The sequence below is a fragment of the Mus musculus genome, chromosome X (genome assembly GCF_000001635.26).
Source record: "Mus musculus strain C57BL/6J chromosome X, GRCm38.p6 C57BL/6J".
Classification (NCBI taxonomy): Eukaryota; Metazoa; Chordata; class Mammalia; order Rodentia; family Muridae; genus Mus; species Mus musculus.
This window is the reverse complement of record NC_000086.7, coordinates 38365674-38391253: the sequence shown is the minus strand read 5'-3', so window position 1 is coordinate 38391253 and position 25580 is coordinate 38365674. Positions and strand designations below refer to the sequence as shown.

General features: G+C 39.8%; 1 pseudogene; it reads right to left on the bottom strand.

Moving 5' to 3' along the window:
• Gm40 (predicted pseudogene 40) lies at positions 15358-16070 on the bottom strand (annotated as a pseudogene).

Here is a 25580-nt window from a genome sequence, read left to right as displayed (position 1 = left end):
TACCAGGCTTGCACAGAAAATGCTTTACCCACTAAGCAATCTTGCCAGCCCCCGAGGTTGGTTATAGTTTTAAATGATACTTTTGCCTGTGAAACAGAAAACTCTACCCTAGTGTAATATTGAGTGGAAGTGAAAATTTGCAAATAATTGTCCAAAGTGTCATTTTGACAAATATATTGTGAAGTATGCATATGATAGAATATCATATGGCCATTTAAAATCACAATCTTAAGAACAGCAATACGATTATGTCTGTTAAGGAAAAATAATGGACTGAGGATGTGGTCAGTGGGTAAGGTGCTTGACTAGCAGCATCTTATGAAACATAGTTTGATCCCCAGCACTGCATGCCTGTATCCTAGTGAGTGGGCACTGGAGTCAGGAATACCAAGTTCAAGGTCATCTTTGGCTACATAACAAATTCAGTGCTATCTGGGGATGCATATGATTGATTCTCAAAACTATGTGCCATTTTGTTTTGGTAAGTAAACCTCTCTTCCTGTTCACTGATACTCTACCCCTCCAAACATCCTTCCTGTCCCTGGATCTTCCCTCATGCAGGGGCCACTGCTTCTACAACTATGGAACCTATAAAAAAATCCCATAGTTTCTATGCATGTATCTAAAAAGGTATATGTTTATATGTATAATGTAAATAGATCAAACTATAAATATCTTGCTTCTGGCTTTGGGTTATGAATCACTTTTACTACTTTTTGCAGTTTAATTTAGGTTTGCATTGATAATGAAAAAGACCTTGGGAAAATAATTTCCTCAGAGTGGGTTTTGCATCTTCTTGGCTTTCTCTTGTCTTCTGCACATAAATAAATACCCCCATGAAAGGACAAGGCCTTGACTTCTGCTCCATCTCACAGCACTTCACATTTATCCAGACGAGTTCCTTAATTTTTTGTTGTTAAGTTAGTCTAGTCACATGGTACTGAGCTAATGTGCTTAGTCTGGCTCCCTTGCCTATACCACAAATGATCTCTATGTTTTGGCCAAGGTCCTCTCTATTCTCCAACTCACAGGCCCTTCTCATGCCATAGCCAACCTTTCCAACCATCCAGATCTATCCCCACACTCCACGATTGGACCAGGAAGCACATCTTGTACACCAGTCCAGTCCCCTCTGTCCATCTGACGTCGTTCCACCCCAGCTATTTCCAACTTCTAGGCCTAGCCTGCCTATATTTCCTCTCTATTGACACAACTTGCTCTGTCACTATCAGAATGGGAACTAACAAAAGAAGCCCATGTGCCCAGATTTCATCACAAAAATACCAACAGTATGAAATATCAAACCTGTCTTGTAGAACTATTTGCCAATGACAATTTTCTAGATGGACCCAGGGCATAGTATTTAAGAACACTTGTAAACTTCATCAAAGAACTCAGGGAGTTTAAAGAAGACAGGAAGGGATAGTTCAATGAAATTAAGGAGAAATAGCTTAAGGAGAATAAATGAGTGATACCTGAAAAACACAATCATAAGGCTGATGGAAATGACAAAGACAATACAGGACTTGAGAACAGAATTCATTGAGGAGATGGAAGCATTGAAGAGGACTCAAGCTGAAATGAAGATGGAATTAAAAACCCCAATGAATTCAACTAGGAAGCTTGAAGGAAAGCCTTACAAATAGGTTATAGTATCAGAAAATAGAATATTAGGACCTGAAGATCAATAAGCAGATCTAGAAAAAATAAGTGTGGAATATGAACAATTTAAAACACTACAAGAAAGGAACACACAGGAAATGTGAAATGCCATGAAAAAAAAATCTTTAAATTATAGGCATAGATGAGGGAGAAGAATCTCAAGTTTAATAGGATGGACCAGCTTTTCAACAAGGTCATAGAAAAAAGGAAAGGCACGCCTATGTAGATATAAGACGCATACTGAACACCAAATAGACAAGACAAGAAAATTCCCACATCCTCATAGTATATTATAGTTAAAACATGAACTCTACATAACAGAAAATGTATTGAAAGCTGAAAGAGAAAAATAAGTATAAGTCACATATAAAAGAAAACCCATCAGAACACTGCTGATTTCTCAATGGCAACTTTGAAAGCCAGAAAAGCCTGGAGCAATGCATTCTAGTCCTTAAAGTCTCTGATGGAGGCCTAGATTAATATACTCAGTAAAACTAGCTTCCAATACTAATGGAGACAGAAAAACTTTCTAGAACATAAATACACCTTAAAAGTTTTTTTTGTTATATCCAGGAAACCAAACAAAATACAAGAAGTATTTTTTTTCTGACTGAAGAGAAAAATGAGCAGAGCAGAAAAATTGTGGGAAGGAATAATGAGCCATAAGCACCAGAACACAAAATATCACTGAGAACACAGTGCCAAATACCAATAACAGGATGAACATAATTAACACATACATTTCAATAATAACTTTAAATATCAATAGCCTCAATTTCCCAATCAAATTACACAGGCTGACTAATGGATCAAGAAATAAAATTAATCTATGTGTTCTCTATAAGAAACACAGCATTAAAGATAGACACTGCCTTAGAATAAAAGGATGGGCAAAAATACTACACTCTAATCAAATGGGGCCAGAAAGCAACCATGCATCAATATCCTACTCTGACAAAATAGACATCACACTAAAACTAATCTCAAGAGATAAAGAGGTATGCTTCATTCTAATCAAGTGAACAATTAACACAGAAGACATTACTATCATAAACATCCACCAAACTCTGAAGTACTCAGTTTCATAAAAAATGTATTGCTAGATTTAATGACAGAGACTAACAACAATCCATTAATAGTAGGTGATTTCAACACTCCACTTTCTCCAATAAATAGGTCATTTGGAAAAAAAACCATCAAAATTAATTGACATTATACATCACATAGACTTAACAGGTATCCATAGGATATTCTACCCCAAAAGATATTAAACAACTCACTACTGAATGATGAATGGGCCAAAGAATAAATCAATAAAGAAATTTAAAAAGCTTCCTGTAACTAAATGAAAATGAAAACACAACACAAAACAATCTCTTGGGACACAACGAAAGCAGTCCTATGAGGGAAATTTATAGTTCTAACTTCCTACATTAAACAAACAAAAACAGAAAGAGCACAAATACATACTTGGTGGTGCAACTGGAACTTTTAGAAGAACAAGAACAAATCCATACCCAGTTAATGGCAAAACGTAGTGAAAATCAGAGTAGTTATTAGTGCAACAGAAACAGGGAAAACAATATCAAAAAATTAACAAACATAAGGGCTGGTTCTTTGAGATGATAAACTGCCAAGTCCTGCATGGCCATGTGGAAAGGATGGTGTGACATGGTTTCCTGCCTCTGTAGCAGAACCATCACAGCGTGGGACTCCATGAGTGTTGGCAGTTGCTAGGGTAAGTTTATATTTTACTTTATGTTCCTCCTTCATGGGAATGTCCTCTCTGAGGACATTCTGAAGGTTAATGATTCAATGATAATTAGAAACAGCATGAGTCTGAGAGATGAGAGTATGTCTATGTCCTTGCAAAAATGATAAATGCTGTGACTTTCAGGACAGCCCTTAAGGCTGTGGAAAAGAACTCTGAAAACATTAGTTCAAAAATATATAATTTCCAACTATGTAAAATATAAGGATGCAATATATGATTTATATGAGGGGCTTCATGGACCTAAAAGAACAGAGGCAGGTGCACTATGAGCCAGCTTGTCAGAAAGATATCAAGGAAGGAGATAAAGAGATCTGGGCAGTGGTGATGGCAGAGCAAGGTCTCACCCAGCTAAAATTATTGTTTGTGGTTACAAAGACATGCATATTCTTGAGTATAAGGTCAGCCTTGGACAGACTCAATTTAGGTCCAAGCCTAGACATATTGGGGAAAAAATGTACTTACTTTTTCTAAGAATCAGGGGTCAAGGATCAAGGGATGCTGATTCATGGAATAATCAAAAGAGAAACTGGAGTGTATGATTGAACTGATATGTAAATAAAAGATTGGGCTTTGGTCTTCAAGAGCTGATCTGGATGAGCTGTCTGGAGATCTCTAGAGAAAGTTGTCTCAAGAAGAACACAGGCTGTCAGCCTGTACCCACCATTTGACTTCAAGTTGTCACTCTCAAACACCCCTCCCTCACAACCCCTCTCCAAGCCAAGGATGGTTCTTGGCAATAAAAAAGCTTGATAGACCCATGTTCCAACTAGCCATAAGAAAAAGAGAGGATCCATGTTAACAAAGTCAGAAATGAACAGGGAATCAACATATGCTGAATAAATCACAGTATTATAAAGGAATACTTTTAAATAGACTACCTATATGCCATTAAAAGCTGGAAAACCTAAAGGAAATGTACAAATTTTTAGAGTCAACCAAACCACCAAAATTAAACCAAAAAGAACTCAGCAACCTAAGCAGACCTGTAACAAGTGAGGAGATTGAAATGGCAACAATAATGATAACAACAACCACTGCCACCTTCCAGGCTTAAAATAATTGTTCAGGGCAAGAAGAATTCACAGCAGACTCCTACCAGACTTTCAAAGAAGATCTATAGTCAATTCTTAAACTAAACTAAACTAAAGGAGGAGGAGGAAGAGAAGAAAGAAAGGCAGGGGTGGGGGAAGATAGACTCCTACAGAGCCATCATCATTAATACTAAAACCAGGTAAACAGAAAACTACAGGCCAGTATCCCTGATGATCATTGACTCAAAAATACTCAGTAAAATACTTGCAAACAGAATATAGACATACATCAAAATATTATGTCCCATGATGTTTTGGCTTTGTCCTTGAAATACAGGGATAGTTCAGCATATACAGGTCAATAAATGCAATAAACCACATAAATGAACTTAAAAGCAAAAATCACAGGATCATTTCAATAGTTACAGATAAGGCTTTGACAAAATCCAACATTCCTTCATGATTCAAGTCTAAGAGAGTAAAGAGATAGATGGAGCATGCCTTAAGATAATAAAAGCTATATATGAGAAATCCACAGCCAATACCGTCCTAAATGGAGAAAAACTTGAAGCAATCCCAGTAGATTCATGAATGAGTCAAGGCTATACAATATCCATTCTTTTTCAATATTGTGCTGGAAGTACTAGCTGTAGCTGTAAGGCATGATTGGGAAATTAAATGGATACAAAAAAGGAAAGAAGTCCAAATATCCCTGTTTGCAAATGACACAATACTATAGAAATTCCAAGAATTCTACCAGAAAACTTCTGTAAATGATAAACAAATCCAGCAATCTGGCAGGATATAGCATCACCTTGCACAAATCAATAGCTTTTTGTATACCACTAACAAATACACAGAGAAGCAGATCATGGACATGTCTCCATTCATTATTAGTCTCAGAGAAAATAAATAAAATAGAATATCTCTGAGTAAACCTACCCAAGGAAGTGAAGGACTCTATGTGAAAACAACCATTTTACCAAAAACTAGAGATTCAATGCAATCTCAACCAAAATCCTTATATCCAATTCTTCACAGAAATAGAAAAAAAATCCCCAAATTCACATGGACCCACAAAAGCCTGAGACATCCAACACATTCCTGAACAAAAAGATCAATTCCAGATTCCATGATAGATTACATATGGCCATAGTAATAAAAACAATATAGTAATTGCATAAAACTGACATGTTGACCAATGGAACGGAATTGAAGACCCAAAGATGAGTACTCATAACTTCAGCCAGTTAGTAGTTTATAAAGATGCCAAAACATAAGGTGAAGAAAAGAAAGCACTTTCAATAAATGGTGCTGGGAAAATTGGGTGACCACATACCAAAGACTGAAATTAGATACAATCTATCACTTTGCACAAAAACTAACTTCAAGTGGATCAAAGAGCTAAATTCGAAACCTGATACACTGAAACCACTAGAAGAAATTACAGGCAGTTCCCTACATGATATAGGTGTATAGGTTCTTGATGATTTGTGTCCAAGAATTAAGGTCAACAATCGATAAGCAGGACTTCATAAAACTAAAATACTCTGCACAACTGAAGAAATAACCTGGTGAAGAGGAAGCTCAAAGAATGGGGTAGAATCTTTGCCTGCTACATATATGACAGGATTAATATACAGAATATATGAAGAACTAAAAAACAAAAAAGAGAGAGAGAAGAAAAAGAAAACCTGACCTAATAGAAATGAGTGTGGGATCTGAACATAGAGTTCTCAAAAGAAGAAAAATAATGGCTAAGAATTATTTTTTAAAAATGTTCAATGCCCCTAGAAATTAGGATAATGCATTTCAAAGCAACATTGAGATTTCATCTCACTCCAATCAGAATGAAATGACACACACACACACACACATACAAACCCACAACAACAAATGCTAGAGGGGGTTCAGGAAAAAAAGGAACCCTCATTTACTGTTGGTGAGATTGCAAAGTGGTGCAGCCATTATGGAAATTAGTATGGAGAATTCTTAAGCTAAAAATAAATCATCCATAGGACCCAGCTATATCACTCCTTGGCATATGCCCAAAGACTTGGCATCCTACACCACTGATACTTGCTCAGCCATGTTTCATTGCTGCCCTATTTACAATAGCTAGGAAATGGAAACAACCTAACTGCCTTTCAATTGATGACTGGACAATGAAAATGTGATACGTATAAACTATGGAATACTATTCAGCTGTAAAGAAAAGTGAAATCCGGGACTTTACAGTAAACAAAGGAAGCTAGAAAAAGATCATATTGAGTGAAGTAATCCACACCCAGAAAAGCAAATGTTGCATTCTCTTTCCCAAATTTTCAGACATGAGTACATAACCTGGATTAACTGTAGAAACCAGGAAAATAATTTCAATGAGATTGTCTCATCTTGGTTGAAAATGTCCCCTCCAAGAGCTAAAGACCATGTAATAAAATATCCCAACACCAGGCATGAGAAACCCTCTTTTGAGTGGTTGATTAGGGTTGTCTAAGAAACTTCTCAAACATACAACCTATTGCTATTGTTCTTGGTTGCCCCAAAGAAGTGGAAGATAAGTCCCTAGTGCTGAAGAGAGTGTGCATTTCAGACACAGGGCTCAGAGATCCCTGAACTAGATCTGACCTGAATGCCTCCTCCCTGAGGACTAGCTCTCATGGTACCAGAAAGCACTATGCAAGCTTCCAAAGGAAGGAAGCAACCAATATACCTACTTCGTTAGCTGTGATGCCTATGAGCCACAATAACAACTAGCAAGGTCCGATAACCTGAGGTATGCAAAAGTGGCATATATACTTTGCTGGTAATCAACAGCTCTCTAATTGGACTCAAGACCTAATCAACAAAAGGGATTCCATGCCTGGTTCTGAAAATCTAGCCAACAACTCAGGGCTGGTGAAGTCATGGATCTTGGAGGAGAACCTACAACCACCACTTTACTAAACAGCATAATCCCTAATTATACCCACAAATAAGTATAGTTCTCACCCTTCATCAAGGAAACTTTGCAACAGAGACAATCCCAGAAGACCACAGCCAATCAAAATGCAGAGTTGTGGAACACAGTCTCAGTGGATATATCTACAAAATAATACTGTACTTTAAGGTGCAAGGAACATTGCACATGAGGAGGTGAAAAGATTATAAGAGCCAGAGGATTGGCTGTTTGCTGTGAGATTCTGTCTCTTAGGGATGCCAGATGCCACACCCATGAAGTCTCACTACCATGACTGTGTAAACATGAGCTGAGCAAGGACAACATACATGCCAAAGTCTATGGGGTAAGTCCCAGGAGGTCTCAACCCTACACAAAGAGAACTACAGGAAAGAATACTAAGAGTGGTAGAAATAGTCTTCCTCAGGGAAGAACATGCTAATTGGTTATCCAATACAAAATGATCATCCCTAAAAACATACATTGGAGTAACACTATACAGACTGAATGGGTTATATTTAGCAATATATATATATATATGTGTATATATATACATATTCATATATGTGTATAACAACTATTAATGAGGACATGGATTTGGAAGAGCACAGGGGTATTATGGGAGGGTACAGTGGGAGGAAAGAGAAGGGAGGAATTATATAATTTCAAAAATAAATGAAAAAGTTGTGAAAAAGGTTTATTTATCTCTCATTTTTGGAGATCCAAAAGTATAGCAATGGCATCTGGTCAAGTCTATTGAGGGCCTTATTGGCCACATCACCTGGCAGGGCATGTGGATGAGATAGAAATTACTTCTTGAGACAGGAAGTAAAAAAATGGTTCTCAGGACTCACACTCATGCTTTTACAATGTGCTTTCCTCAGAACTCACTCCAGGTGAAGAGTGTTTACTTTCTGTGGAGTGCTCCCAATATCTTAGGGACCAACCACTAGGACTTAGCACTGAAAGGTCCTACCATTTCTCAGCCCCGTGTAAGCAAGTGTCCAACACATAAACCTTTCAGGGAAGGATAAACAACATCCACACCTTGGCAGCCTCCAACAGGATAACAACTACAAGGTCTCAGATAGTAAGTGCTCAATAATATGAATAGGTCCTTGGTTGCTATTCCTCTAGAATATTCCATTATTGCAGAGAACAGCCCAGATTGCAGATGGAGCAGCCAACACTAGAGGGGGCTTGGAAATAATCAGTAACATGTTTGAGGTTGCAGAGCACCTTTTGAGCCCAATTCTTTGGCTTCACAGTCCAGCTCCCTCTAGTAAAAACATTCATACTATCTTTACCTCATGTGTCCAGACTAGGATGAAGAAGAGGGAATTGGAGCCAGGCACTGGTGGCACATGCCTTTAATCCCAGCACTTAGGAGGCAGAGGCAGGTGAATTTCTGAGTTCGAGGCCAGCCTGGTCTACGGAGTGAGTTCCAGGATAGCCAGGGCTATACAGAGAAACCCTGTCTCAAGAAAACACAAAAAAGAAGGAGGAGGAGGAGGAGGAGGAGGAGGAGGAGGAGGAGGAGGAGGAGGGAGGAATTGGGAACCATTGCGGTGAATCTAGTCAAAGATTCCTACAATATCCCTATGATATTAGGTAATCACATTAATCTACACAAAAGCCACACATAGAACCTACAGATATTTTGGTGGGTGTCGCGCCCGCTCTCGACCAGCAAGAACGACGCGACCACCAGTCCTTCTAACAGCAGTTTATTCAGTCCTGATTCTTCTTGTTTATATCTCCCCCGAACCCTGGGCCTCTCACTCCTTTTATACTCTCTCTCATCCACGAACCGCAGGCCACGCCCCCTCGCCAGTCACGAGGCTTCAGCTAATCAGGGCAGCAGGGGCAAATCTCCACCAAATTGGATTCACCTGTATCCTGGTACATCTGTGCAGCTCTCAAGATGTTTGTGTCTTATATGAGGAAGTCAGGTGCAAGTCATATGACTTAGCTGCAGTCCCTGGCGCCTTTGGGACTGCCGCCACACCCGCTCCCCACAGGTGGGCCTCAGAGTATAAATGGAAAGGTCTGTTTTGATGAAACAGTCATAATGAGATCTGGGACAATTTGTCCACATTATGCTGTGGATTAAAACAAACCTCAAATTTCAGCACACATCTGACATGCCTGCTAGGTGTCACATCCAGAACATCTGGAGTCAGCACGTGTGATCTAGTACTTGAGAATTTACAATAAATAAACTATCCAGTAATCTTGATGATATCAGTCCACACTAAAAAGGACCATGGCATTCACAAGTCTCATTGTTCTTTCTTTCCCATATTCCATGGAGATATGATAGTATACAACAATATTATAAAACTTGCCCCAATCCAAACAGTCTACCTTTGGCATTAGTAGCCTTTGTGGAGTCCTTTATTTCTAACATTTCAGACTATAATTAATTACAAATATGGGGTGTAAGATTGCTGCAGAGGCAGAGTCACTTTTGTTATTTGCCCCCTTTCTTATTCTAATATCAAGTAGGTAGTCAGCCTTGCTAAACCACATGAAATTTTATAGACTGTATTCTGGCTGCTTTTCAGAATCATACGCACCTTGGTAAGCTTATGTGTAGGAGAGAGTTGAGGATTTAATTCCATTGGAACCTATGATGCACAAGGCTCTGGGTGACATTCCTTAGCTTCACATAACCCAGGACTAGTGAGTCATGTATATAATCCCAATACTCAGGAGGTGGAGGCAAGAGGCTCTGAAGGATCATCAGTTAGCTAGTAATTTCAAGACCAGTATGGGCTACAAAGACAGCCTAATGGACAGACAGATGAGAGAAGAGAGAGAAGAGAGAGAAGAGAGAGAAGAGAGAGAAGAGAGAGGGAGAGGGGAGGGGAGGGGAGGGGAGGGGAAGGAAGAGAAGAGAAGAGAAGAGAAGAGAAGAGAAGAGAAGAGAAGAGAAGAGAAGAGAAGAGAAGAGAAGAGAGAATGAATGGTAGGATGGTAGGAGAGAGAGAGAGGAAGGAGGAGACAAGAAAAATGGAAGAAAGGAAAGAAAGAAAACTTTTGTGTGGGAGTATGGGGACAAAGCCTTGCAGGGCAGAAAAGCAGAGAAATCACTTACAATATATTAGGAAACCATAGTGTCTTAGTTAGGGTTTTATTGCTATGAACAGACACCATGACCAAGGAAACTCTTATAAGGACAACATTTAATTGGGGCTGGCTTACAGGTTCAGAGGTTCACTCCATCATCATCAAGGTGGGAGCATGGCAGCATCTTGGCAGGCATAGTGCAGACAGAGCTGAGGGTTCTATATCTTCATCTGAAGCCTGCTAGTGGAAGTCTGACTTCCAGGCAGCTAGGATGAGGGTCTTACAGCCAACACCAACAGTGACACACCTACTCCAACAGGCCACACCTTCTAATAGTGTCTCTCCCTGGGCTGAGCATATACAAACCATCACAGTCCACTCTCTGGCCCCAATATACTTGTCCAAACATATAAGTCCATGGGGGGCATACTTAAACATAGCATAATAAAAATACATTTACTCCAACTTCTAAAGTCCCCATAGTCTATAGCAGTGTCAACAATGTTAAAAGTCCAAAGTATAAAGTCGCTTCTGAGATTCACCCAATCACTTAACTGTAATTCCCAAAGCAAGGAAATCAGCTGGGCAAACTCCAAACTCTGCATCTCCATGTCTGATGTCAAAGTGGTCTTCAGATCTCCAACTCCTTTTTCATCTTTGTTGACTATAACAAATTTCTTTCTCTTTGTCTGTTTCCACTCCATATTAGCAGCCTTCCTCAGCAGATAGCTCATGGCTTTGTCATCTCAAACATCTTGGGGTCTTCAAGGCAACTTCAATATTACAACCTCTTGTTTCAATGTTTAGGATCCACATATGATCTTCTGGGCTCCTCCAAAGGGCTGACATCATTTCATCAGCTCTGCTCTCTGTAGCACTCACAGCTAAGGCTGATCCACTCCACTGCTGCTGTTCTTGGTACTGTCATCTCCAATATGCTGGGGTCTTCTGTTGCAACTAGGCTTCACCAATAGCCTATCATAAGCTCTCTTCATAGTGCCAAGCTTCAAATCCTCTGCATGACTCCTTCAGTCCTTGGCTGTCAACTGCAACTGAGACTGTAAATTCACCAATGGCCTTCCATGGCCTCTCCCAGTGCAATACCCCAGTCCCTAGAACCAACTTCTGTCTTAGTTAGGGTATTACTGCTGAGAAGAGACACCATGACCAAGGCAATTCTTATAAGGACAACATTTAATTGGGGCTGGCTTACAGGTTCAGAGGTTCAGCCCATTATCATCAAGGTGGCAGCATAGCATCTAGGCAGGCATGGTGCAGGAGGAGCTGAGAGTTCTACATCTTCTTCTGAAGGCTGCTCATGGAAGACTGACTTCCAGGCAGCCAGGATGAGGGTCTTAAAGCCCACACCCACAGTAACACACCTACTCCAAGAGAACCTTCTTTTTTTTTTTAAAGATTTATTTATTTATTATATGTAAGTACACTGTAGCTGTCCTCAGATACTCCAAAAGAGGGCATCAGATTTCGTTACGTGTGAGGAGCGGGTGTGGCGGCAGTCCCAAAGGCGCCAGGGACTGCAGCTAAGTCGTATGACTTGCACCTGACTTCCTCATATAAGCCACAAACGTCTTGAGAGCTGCACAGGTGTACCAGGATACTGGTGAATCCATTTTGATGGAGATATGCCCCTGCTGCCCTGATTAGCTGAAGCTGCGTGCCTGGTGAGGTGGCGTGGCCTGCTGTGAGTGGATGTGAACTGAGAGTATAAAAGAGTGAGAGGCCCAGGGTTCGGGGGAGATATAAACGAGGGAGATATATAGAGAAAGAAGAAACAGGACTGAATAAACGTGTGCAGAAGGATCCTGTTGCAGCGTCGTTCTTCCTGGCCAGTTGGGCGTGCGCAAGAGTTACGGATGGTTGTGAGCCACCATGTGGTTGCTGGGATTTGAACTCGGGACCTTCGGAAGAGTAGTCGGCGCTCTTAACCACTGAGCCATCTCGCCAGCCCAGGACCACACCTTCTAACCATGCCACCCCTTGGGCCGAGCATATACAAATCATCACACATAGAGAACCTCAGGAAAATGACTTCCTGTCCTACAAAAGGTTCTTAGACCACCAGATATCAGGGAAGAAATACTTGCCTCACTCTCCTAGCTCAAGGACAGATATGCCCACTTTCAGGGGCCCATTGCAGTACTAGATAGTGAGGATCACTGGGAAAACAATGGATTGAAGGCCCCACACAGGTGCCTCCAATCCTTGGTAATCATCACAAGAGCAGCATTCCAATAGGAAATGAGACTGAACTTTACCTAGTTGGGATGTCAAGGGCAGTGAGGATTGGAGCTGCCACCTCTAAACAAATATCTGAATTAAAATCTACCCAGAACACATACCAGGCAAGTGTGCACTTTATTACTAATGAAGAACTCTGACAAAAGTGGCTCCTGGGTATCTGGGCAGGATCCTTCCAGCAACTCATGAACACTTGTGGTTCAAGCTGAAGTTGGATTTAACCCCTCAGGCCCATCTCCACCCTCGTTCCTCCTTGCCTTGAAGCCGCTGACTCAGGGGAGCAGAAAGCCTGCAAACCCCACACATACTGAAAGAGGAGTCCGCAAGCCTGCTCCCCACACATCAGTTCTATTTAAAACGTAATTAACCCCCACAAGGAGGCACATTCCATGTGGAGGGCTGTGGTGACCCCGATGTTCTTCATCCATTTCTGACAGGACAGGGCTTGGGATGGGGGCAGTTCAGGGTTGTAAAGAGCCATCACTCCTCTAAATACTTTCTTCAAGAAAACCCAGCGATTTTCTCTGCTAGGCTGGTGGGAAGAAACACCTATGATCTTCAAGAGAAGAAATGATGGGAGGATCAGAAAAGCCCTACCTGCATTTTCATGAGTCCACCTTTCTGGTCTTTGTCACTGCTCATATCTGTCTAATTAGCGACTAAGATGACAAACAGTTTGATCACTCAAATTGATCCATGAAGATCTCTTTCATGCTGCCCCAATACAGATTGCAAAAATAGATCCAGATATTCTTTCTAATGGTTTACTCAGGACCACACTCTATGCAAGGCAGAGAAAGCACTTCTGATCTAATTTGTATTCCAAATTATACTCATTCTTGTCATCTAGTGACCTAACCAAGAAGGATTACAATGTATATGAGTTAATAGAGCATATAGTTCCAATACCTAGCAAACTCAAAGCAATCAATAACTATTTGTTTTATGAATTACATGAAACTTATCAAATTTTCAGTTATCAAGTTAATCCCCTGAAAGAGACATGGAATTTTATCAAGACCATTTTGTTTTTTAGTGTTCCCCATATAAAAGTCTCTTAATGCTGCCATCCCAAGTTACAGAAATGTATCTTGATTTCTTTTTTTCAGCTGAGTTTGTACAAAGGTTGCATTTCATGCAGGACAAAGGACACTATGAGCCATGCTATGTCTGAAATTATGTTCCCTATTATTATGTAGCCAACCTTACCCAAAAGGGATTATAGTGTGCATACTGGATAGCATAGTTGTAGTTTCTACTATATGTCAATTTATCAGTAACCATTCAGTGGACTAATGAATGCAATTCAATGAACTTGTGATGTTCTCTAAAACTTTACATTGGCTTGTGAATCCCTCTGAACTCTGCAATGTCAATGGATTAAGATAACAAAATCTGTGTGCTTTCTCCCCTAAAATATATATGCAGACATCTCCCCAATTCCTTCACTTTTTAATTTTATTATTATAATTTTTTTTGTAGCAGCACCTAGCTGAGATTTTACTGAGGCGGAGACTGGTTTTGAAAATCATTTCACGAAGATTCACACACTGGAAGCTGGGAATTCTTCAGCCCCGCACAAAGTATCTAGAACTTAGAGACACAAAGAATAGCGCTGGTGAGTGTTATAAAAACAAATTAAGGAATTACTACAGTAAAGCAATAGCATTCTCAAAAAAAAAAAAAAGCAATGTATCCAGAATGCACTGCATCTTACATTTTAAAAGCATAGCTATGCCCTGCAGAAGATCTGGGGTTATGCAAGAAGGACGTTAAGGAGAGCACAGAAAAAAGAGAGAGAATATTCCATAACATCAGCTTCTCTTGTGTTTTAACTAAATGTATAGCAGTCAACTACTGACCAGTTGTAAATGTACCTGCAACTGGAAATGTTTTCCTTTTAAATTGACATATCAATAGAATTTCATCCTTCTCAAAACCAATGGAAATTATATACGCATACACACATATATAATTGAATCTGTAGAAAGATATCCATATGTGCAATTAGATTTACTGTGTTAATTGCAGATTAAGGCTATAGCTCGGTGGTGATGTACCTACCATCCTAGCGTTCTTGAGGCCTTGGGTTAGATCTCTTAGCTCAGCAAAGAAGCCCAGAGATTATTGCTTGGTAGTAGAATAGTGAAAAGCTTTTACCTGACTTTTCAAATATTCTATGATGTAAATAAAAGAAAAACATTGACAAGGGGCCCCAAGAAATGATTTTATCACTCCCTAAATTCAGTGAGAAGCCTGAGCTCCTCACAGAAGCACGGAAAGTGGGGATGGGGATGGGAGTTTCAGAGGGGGCGGGGAAAGCAGATAACATTTGAAATGTAAATAAAGAAAATATTCAATAAAAAAGGAAAGAAAAAAGAAAAAAAAGAAGCTTCCGAGTACCCCTGGTTATATCTAGATTTGTTTTTATCCATGAATTTGGTTCCTCAGGTCTGGACACAGAGATTCTGCAGCAGCAAGCGAACTAGTGGATAGATAGCCTCCTTGCCCTTTTGAGAGTACTCTGGATTGGGGAGGGGATGCCACTGGGAAGATCGTAGAGATAACTGATAGACAGGGCTGTGGGGCTTCGGCTCAAGGACTAGGGGATCCTGGCATACCTGTTAGGGATGCCATCTGGTCTTTCTTCGGGCACATTGCACACTGCCCATTCTGCAAGCCTGCGTCCAGAGCCTCTCCATTTTCTTTGGCAATTAAAGGCCTTGGTGGAGTGCTTGGATAATCAGCATCTGGTGACTGGGCAAGGAGTTGCTGTGACAGCTCGAACTTAATGATCTTCCTTTGCAACATATCCCGCTCAAACTTCACTTGCTTCAGGTGCTCTTTGGCATTGTGAAGCTCAGAGACCACTTCATCACGTTCCTCACGCAGCCGTTGCAGGTCTGTGGCCAAAGTAGAGGTGGCCGCCTCGTGGTCTTCTACCTGGCCGTGCAGCTGCTGAACACGTTGTAACTGTTTTTCTCTCTGCCTCATAGCAACCCTGACTCCTAGGGCTAGAGCACTCCAGGCACAGGCCCTCTTGATGGAACGCGGTATTTGGGTATCAACCACTATAGACTTCAGGCCATCTTCTATATCTTTCCAGGGCCGTGAATGGAAGGTCAGGTAGAAGCCAGGGCCACCACCATTCTGTGTTACCTCTTCATTGATGAACAGAACCACTTCGCAGTGTCGGAAACCACTCTTGGGGTCATCAATGTCCACGGCCATGGTCAAACCTGCTCTAAGTGCAATGGGCTCACCCATCAACTCAGTGTCTTGTCCAGTCCTGGGTCCTAGCGCCTCCCTCCTTCCTCCCCTGCCTCCTTACACTGAAGCCCTGAAGTCACCGGGCCACTTATACCAACTCTTCCCACGCAAGAGATTAACATGCCACATCATAAACATGGTCTATGAGGCCTGCCGCATGGCCTGCTTGGACCAAAAATGCAGTGGAAGAGATATTTCTTGCTTGTCTGGCAAGTTGGGTGTCTGCTCTTTAAAGTACGCCATGGTAGTACAACTGTTCTGGGAACAGCAGTGAATCCGTAGTTTCCTGAGAGTTTCTGAAATGTAGCACCCTATCTGCACCCTATCTGGCATGGATTTTTTTTCTCTTTCTCCCTTTCTCTGTCCTCCTCCTTCCTCCTCTTCCTCCTCCTCTTCCTTTCCTCCTTCTTCCTTCCTTCCTTCCTTCCTTCCTTCCTTCCTTCCTTCCTTCCTTCCTTCCTTCCTTCCTTCCTCCCTCCCCCTTCTCTTCTTCTTTCTTTCCATCTTCCATTTCTTTTGAAAGGCCACATCACCCTGTAGAGCCCATATTGGCATTGAACTTTCAATTCATCTGCTACCATCTCCTGAGTGCTGAGATACACCGCATTAGAGATGCCCCACAGCTAGGATTTGACAAGAAATTCCAACCTGGAATTGGAGAAAGTGGATGTTTGGGGGAATACTTTATGACTCGGCTCCCTGTCCCGTAACTCTTTTTCTGTATTGAAGTTTTTATGCAGTACTAAGTTCCCCAAATCAAACATGAGTGACAGAACTCCCTCAGTTTTCCTTTTAAACACCCAATCTTGTTCTAGATGCCAGGACTTTCTATTTTATTTTCTTGGCGTTTTTATGTTTGTTTGTCTGTCCTATTTGTCAAGACAGGTTCTTCCTACATAACTCAAACTCACTACTGATCCTCCTCTGTGCCAGGAGTATTGCTCTGCACCCCCGATGACTTTCCTCGAGGATTTTAGGGTATTTCATTACCCGTTTCCCTTGCATAGCACCCCTTTCTTGTGCTACTGGATAACTTATTCAATTCAGTAAAACTGATCAAGTTTCTTCTTCCATGCTTAAACACATTTTTTGGTCCCATTTCTTGCATTTGTCAACACCACCCTATTGTTCAATGCTACACTTTGTTTTTCACTCCAAAACTTGAGTGAAAATTCCAAAGGTAGGCAGCAGTTTCTACCTTACTATGAAGGCTGTGCTTGGCAGGTGGCTCTTCTGTGATCTTTCAGAATAGTATGGTTCTGTTGACTATGCCTTCTTTCAGATTCCATATAGCCTTAGGTTTTCTTTTGACCTTTACAAAAAAGGTTTATATTTGTTTTATAATTACATATGTTAGGTATAGCTGGAAAGATGACTCAGCAGTTAAGAGTACTGGCTGCTCTTCCAGAGTACCTGGGTTTGATTGCCAGAATCCACATAGTGGGCAGATCTCAGTGAGTTTAAGAACAGCTTGGTCTTCATTGTGATGTCCAGGATAGCTAGGGCTATTTAGTAAGATCCTGTCAATAAAACAAACAACAACAAACCAAGTTAATAGGTCTTTTATCTTGTTTTGTTTTTCAAGACAGGGTTTCTCTGTATGTATCCATGGCTGTCCTGAAACTCCCTCTGTAGACCAGGCTGGCCTTGAACTCAGAGAGATCTACCTGCCTCTGTCTCCCAAGTGCTGAGATTAAAGGCATGTGCCACCCCCACCTCAGGTGAAATTAATGGATCTTATTGTGACATTTTTATATATGATATATGAGTTTTGGTTATAGTTACTTCTCTAGCACACAGACACTACCTCCTTGCCTCCTTCTTCCTCTTCCCAAATAGTCATTGCAGTTTGTTCTGATGCATCCTCTTTCCCAACTGCTTCCCTCTGCTTCCTCCTTCTCTCTGGCCACTTTCCCTCCCCTTTCAAATGGTTCACACTTCTGCTTTCATGTCACATGTATTCAGTTACTCTCTCGCTGACTTAAGATAGCCTGTAGTCTCCTACACACACATATCTACACTTGGATATTACCTTAAATCTAAGTTCTACATATGAGAGGAGACCTATGATATGATATTTGTCTTTCTGACTCATAATTTATGTTAATGGTTTCCAAGTCAATCCATTTTCTAGCAAAAGCCATAATTTCATTTTTCATTCTGGCTAAATAAAATTCTTATGTGTATATGCTCCATATTTTATCTATTTACTTGTTTTCATTTGTATTTATTTTGTCTGTTGATGGAAATTTAGATTGGTTGCATTTCTTAGCTGCTGTGAATACAACACCAAACATCTTTATGGTATATACTGACTTAGAGTCCTGCAGGCATATTCCCAAGAGTGGTCTAGCTGGGTCATGTGATAGTTCTAGTTTTAGGTTTTTTTTTTTTTTTTGAGGAACTTGCACACTGATTTCCATAGTAGCTTCGCAAGTTTACATCCCCACCAACCATGTATAAGAATTCCTATTATTCCACATCCTTGCAGCATTTCTCATTAGTTTTCTTGATGACAGCCTTTCTGACTGGGGTGAGAAGGAATCTCAAAGTAGTTTTAAATTGCATTTTCATGGTGAGTAATGAGGATGATATTTTTCAAGTATTTATTGGCCATTTGCATTTTTCTTTTGAGAGCTCTCTATTCAGTTCATCAGTGCTTATAATGATTGGATGATTTCTTTTTGCTACTTAATAGAGTGGCTCTCTCTATTCTAGATACTCATCATCATTTGGGCTCTTTCTTTTCCACAGTGTGGAGATCAGAGGACAGGCTGTGTTTAGCTTTTACTTGGATTCCAGGGATCCTAATTCAGGTTTCTAGTCTTGCACTTTAAGTACTTTTACCCACAGATGCATCTCCCTCTGTGATACAATTTGAGATCAGGTATCATGGTACCTTCAGCATCACTCATTGTACTTAGGATTGTACAGGTTCTTTCTTTGCTCCCATATGAATTGTTTTCATTCATTCCTTAAAGTGACATTTCACTGATATTTTGATAGAGATTACAATGAACTTGTATGACGTTTTAAGTAATATAGCCATTTTTACAACATAAAGTCTGTCAGTCCATGAGTATGAAAGGTCTTATAGTGTCTTCTTAAATTTATCTTTTAATTATGTTAATGTTTTCACTGAAGAGGTCTTTTACCTCTTCAGCTAAGTTTATTACTAGGTGCTTATTTTTATGTACATATGTATGTACATATGTATGTATGTATGTATATATTGTTGTTTTTTTTCAAGACAAGGTTTCACTATGTACTACTGGCTGTCCTGGAACTTTCTGTGAAGACCAGGCTGGCCTCAAACTCAGAGATCCACCTGCTTTTACCTCACAAGTGCTGGGATTAAAGGCTTGTGCCACCACCACCTAGCAAATATTTATTCTTAAGTTATTGTGAAGGGCATTACCCCATTATTTTTTTCTTATTTTATTTTATTTTCTTATTATTTTTGTATGTTGCAGGTTGATTTGTATCCTGTTAATTTGATAAAAATGTTTATCAGTTCTGGAAATAAGATGATTTCATAGTGAAAAAAAGTAAAGAACACTCAAATAAATATCCTATTGATGCACCCCAAGGTCTTAGAAAATGAGTATAATACAAACAAAAAATGAATATAACAATCATCACAGTCTTGTTGCCATTTAGTATAATGTTAGCTGCAGGTTGATCACATACCTTTGCCTTCATTATTTTGAGGTACATTCTCTCCATACTTTGGTTATTTTTAGGGCAGTTATCATGAAGAAAGGGATGTTAAATTTTCTTGAAGATCTTTGGCACATTAGATGAGATTATCACATAGTTCCTGCCATTAATTCTCCAGATCCATCTATTTGCCCAAGAATTTCATAAATTCATTGTTTTTAATAGCTGAGTAGTACTCCATTGTGTAAATGTACCACATTTTCTGTATCCATTCCTCTGTTGAGGGGCATCTGGGTTCTTTCCAGCTTTTGGCTATTATAAATAAGGCTGCTATGAACATAGAGGAGCATGTGTCCTTCATACCGGTTGGGACATCTTCTGGGTATATGCCCAGGAGAGGTATTGCTGGATCTACCAGTAGTACAATGTCCAGTTTTCTGAGGAACCGCCAGACTGATTTTCAGAGTGGTTGTACCAGCTTGCAATCCCACCAACAATGGAGGAGTGTTCCTCTTTCTCCACATCCTCGCCACCGTCTGCTGTCACCTGAATTTTTGATCTTAGCCATTCTGACTGGTGTGAGGTGGAATCTCAGGGTAAGAACAAGTGTTTTTAACCACTGACCTCCCTCCAGCCCCTAGAATAATAATGTTGTTGTTGTTTGTGTACTATATTACACTTCTTTTTTGCTTATATTAAATCAAACTTATATTCCTGGACTGAAAGCAGTTCATCTATGGTGTATGGTCTTCTTAATATATTCTGGAATACAGATTATGAAAGATGTAATAAGAATCTTTGCATCTATATTCATCACGAAAATCAACCTCTATTTTTCTTTTTGTTTTGTGTGTCTCTATTTAGTGTGGTTTTGCTGAATGAGTTACATAGTATTCACTGAGTTTGTATTTTATGGAACAGGTTGAGAAATATTGGTGTTGGCTTTTTAATGGTTTGAAAGAGTCTTGCAGTGAATCTGTCTATTAAATCTTTACTTTGTTTAGAGAACTTTTATAGGTACTTTAACCCTGTTTTTATTTTAAGCATGTTTAAATTGTTTAAATCTTCTTCACTTAGTTTTGGTATGTCATAGGTGTTTAGGAGTTTGTTCATTTCATCTAGTCTAGATTTTTGGAATAGAAAATTTCCAAGTATTTTCCAGTAAGTCTCTAGATTTCATTGGGGTCTGTTATAACAACACCCATTTCTTCTATAATTCTATTAATTCAGGTCTTTTGGGGTGACTTAATTTGGCTAGGGGTTTTCCAATCTTTTTTTAAGAACCAGTTTTTTGTTTAATTGAGCCTATGTATTATTCTTAGTCTCTATTTTATTAATTTCTATGTTAATCTTTATTTTTTGTTTTTGTATCTACTTCTTTGGGGTTTGTATTATACTCATTTTCTAAGACCTTGAAGTATATCAATAGGATATTGATTTGAGAGTTCTTTACTTTTTTTCACTTTGAAGTAATTTTATTTCCAGAGTTCACAGACAAAGAAAATAGTCTGTGGAAACATATGTGACCACTTGTCTTAGGGTTTCACTGCTGTGAAGAGACACCATGACAGTGGGCCAGATAGGCATGACCTGGCATCAGCACTGACTTGGCAGTGTTCTGAATGGCAGTGAGTCTAAGAGGAAACAAAATGGCCCAGTAATCTCAGTTCTAAGCATTGGAAAGAATAGGTTGGTGTTCTTATGGAACTCCTAACAGTGGGAGTGTCTCTGACTCTTTTCTCTGCTCTTGGGACACTTTTTCTCCTATAGGGTTGCCTCATCCAGTCTTGATATGAGGGTTTATGCCTTGTCACATTGCATCTTTTTTTCCAATTTTTTATTAGGTATTTACTTAATTTACATTTCAAATGCTATCCAGAAAGTCCCCTATACCCTCCCCACACATCCCCTAACCACCCACTCCCACTTCTTGGCCCTAGCATTCCCCTGTACTGAGGCATATAAAGTTTTCATGATCAATGGGCATCTCTTTCCAATGATAGCCGATTTGGCCATCTTTTGATACATATGCAGCTAGAGACACGAGCTCTGGGGGTACTGGTTAGTTCATATTGTTATTCCACCTATAGGGTTGCAGACCCCTTCAGCTCCTTGGGTGCTTTCTCTAGCTTCTCCATTGGGGGCCCTGTGATCCACCTTATAGATGACTGTGAGCATCCACTTCTGTATTTGCCAGGCATTGGCATAGCCTCATAAGAGACAGCTATATCAGGGTCCTTTCAGCAAAATCTTGTTGGCGTATGCAATAGTGTCTGCGTTTGGTGGCTGATTATGGGATGGACCCCTGGGTAGGGCAGTCTCTGGATGGTCCATCCTTTCATCTCAGCTCCAAACTTTGTCTCTATAACTCCTTCCATGGGTGTTTTGTTTCCAGTTCTAAGAAAGGGCAAAGTGTCCACACTTTGGTCTATGTTCTTGAGTTTCATGTGTTTTGCAAGTTGTATCTTGGGTATTCTAAGTTTCTGGGATAATATCCACTTATCAGCGAGTACATATCATGTGAGTTCTTTTGTGATTGGGTTACCTCACTCAGGATGATGCCCTCCAGATCCATCCATTCGCCTAGGAATTTCATAAATTCACTGTTTTTAATAGCTGAGTAGTACTCCATTGTGTAAATGTACCACATTTTCTGTATCCATTCCTCTGTTGAGGGACATTTGGGTTCTTTCCAGCTTCTGGCTATTAGAAATAAGGCTGCTATGAACATAGGAAAGCATGTGTTCTTATTACCAGTTGGAACATCTCCTGGGTATATGCCCAGGAGAGGTATTGCTGGATCCTCCTGTAGTACTGTGTCCAATTTTCTGAGGAACTGCCAGACTGATTCCCAGAGTGGCTGTACAAGCTTACAATCCCACCAACAATAGAGGAATATTCCTCTTTCTCCATATTCTTGCCATCATCTGCTGTCACGTGAATTTTTGATCTTAGCCATTCTGACTGGTGTGAGGTGAGTGAATTTTTGATCTTAGCCATTCTGACTGGTGTGAGGTGGAATCTCATGGTTGTTTTGATTTGCATTTCCCTGATGATTAAGGATATTGAACATTTTTTCAGGTGCTTCTCAGCCATTCGATATTCCTCATTTGAGAATTCTTTTTTTAGCTCTGTGCCCCATTTTTAAATGGGATTATTTGGTTTTCTGGAGTCCATCTTCTTGAGTTCTTTATATATATTGCATATTAATCCCCTATCTGATTTGGGATAGGTAAAGATCCTTTCCCAATCTGTTGGTGGCCTTTTTGTCTTATTGACGGTGTCTTTTGCCTTACAGAAGCTTTGCAGTTTCATGAGGTCCCATTTGTCAATTCTCGGTCTTACAGCACAAGCCATTGATGTTCTATTCAGGAATTTTCCCCCTGTGCCCATATCTTCGAGGCTTTTCCCCACTTTCTCCTCTATAAGTTTCAGTGTCTCTGGTTTTATGTGGAGTTCCTTGATCCATTTAGATTTGACCTTAGTACAAGGAGATAAGAATGGATCAATTCGAATTCTTCTACATGATAACTGCCAGTTGTGCCAGCACCATTTGTTGAAAATGCTGTCTTTTTTCCACTGGGTGGTTTTAGCTCCCTTGTTAAAGATGAAGTGACCATAGGTGTGTGGGTTCATTTTTGCGTCTTCTATTCTATTCTATTGGTCTACCTGTCTGTCACTATACCAGTACCATGCAGTTTTGTTTTGTTTTCTTTTTTTAATCACAATTGCTCTGTAGTACAGCTTTAGCTCAGGCATGGTGATTCCAACAGAGATTCTTTTATCATTGAGAAGAGGTTTTGCTATGCTAAGTTTTTTGTTATTCCAGATGAATTTGCAAATTGCCCTTTCTAAGTCATTGAAGAATTGAGTTGGAATTTTATTAGGGATTGCATTGAATCTGTAGATTGCTTTCAGCAAGATAGACATTTTTACTATATTGATCCTGCCAATCCATGAGCATGGGAGATCTTTCCATCTTCTGAGATCTTCTTTAATTTCTTTCTTCAGAGACTTGAAGTTCTTTTCATACAGATCTTTCACTTCCTTAGTTAGAATCACACCAAGTTATTTTATATTATTTGTGACTATTGAAAAGGGTGTTGTTTCCCTAATTTCTTTCTCAGCCTGTTTATCCTTTGTGTACAGAAAGGCCATTGACTTGTTTGAGTTAATTTTATATCCACCTACTTCACTGAAGCTGTTTATCAGGTTTAGGAGTTCTCTGGTGGAATTTTTAGGGTCACTTATATACACTATTACATCATCTGCAAAAAGTGACATTTTGACTTCTTCCTTTCCAATTTGAATCCCCTTGATCGCCCTTTGTTGTCGAATTGGTCTGGCTAGGACTTCAAATACTATTTTGAATAGGTATGGAGAAATTGGAAGCCTTGTCTAATCCCTGATTTTAGTGGGATTGCTTCCAGCTTCTCACCATTTACTTTGATGTTGGCTACTGGTTTGCTATAGTTTGCTTTTATCATGGTTAGGTATGGGCCTCCAATTCCTGATCTCTCCAGGACTTTTATCATGAATCGGTGTTGGATTTTGACAAATGCTTTGTCCGCATCTAATGAGATGATCATGTGGTTTTTGTCTTTGAGTTTGTTTATATAGTGGATTACGTGGATGGATTTTCGTATATTAAACCATCCCTGCATCCCTGGAATGAAACATACTTGGTCAGGATGGATGATCGTTTTGATGTGTTCTTGGATTTGATTAGTGAGAATTTTTTTGAGTATTTTTGTATCGATATTCATAAGGGAAATTGGTCTGAAGTTCTCTTTCTTTGTTGGGTCTTTATGTGGTTTCGATATGTGAGTAATTGTCGCTTTGTAGAATGAATTGGGTAGAGTACCTTCTGTTTCTATTTTGTGGAATAGTTTGAGAAGAACTGGAATTAGGTCTTCTTTGAAGGTTTGATAGAACTCTGCACTAAATCCATCTGGTCCTGGGCTTTTTTTTTTTTTTTTTTTTTTTTTTTGGTTGGGAGACTATCATTGATGGCTTCTATTTCTTTAGGGGATATAGGACTGTTTAGGTCATTAATCTGTTCCCGATTTAACTTTGGTACCTGGCATCTGCCTAGAAATTTGTCCATTTCATCCAGGTTTTTCACTTTTTTTGAGTATAGCCTTTTGTAGAAGGATCTGATGGTGTTTTGGATTTCCTCAGGATCTGTTGTTATGCCTCCCTTTTCATTTCTGATTTTGTTATTTATGATTCTGTCCCTGTTTGTCGCCTCCCATACTGGCCAGCAGAAAAGAGCGACAACAGTATGTTCTTCTCAAAGCAGTTTATTCAGGAACCTTTCAATATCATGCATGAATCTCTCTCCAGAAATCAATCTCTCCAGGAAAAAACAACAACCAACCCGCCCCCAATCTCAATCCCTTATATAACCCCTCAGTCACACCCTATCAGCCCAGTCCACGTAACAGCAGTCCATTGGCCAGAATCATCCCTCGTCATATGGTCCGATCTTGCATCATGCTGCACCTGCACAGTTCTCACGATGGATGCAGCTTATTTTCAGGTGTATGAGGAAGTCAGGTGCAAGTGATAAGACTTGGCTGCAGTCCCGGGCGCCATCTTGGAACTGCTGCCACACCCACTCCTCACACCTGTGCCCTCTAGTGAGTCTGGCTAAGGGTTTATCTATCTTGTTGATTTTCTCAAAAAAAAAAAAAAAAACAAAAAACAAAAAACAAAAAACAAAAAACAAAAAAAAAACAGCTCCTCGTTTGGTTGATTCTTTGAATAGTTCTTCTTGTTTCCAGTAGGTTGATTTTGCCTCTGAGTTTGATTATTTCCTGCTGTCTACTCTTCTTGGGTGAATTTGCTTCCTTTTGTTTTAGAGCTTTTAGGTGTGTTGTCAAGCTGCTAGTGTATGCTCTCTCTAGTTTCT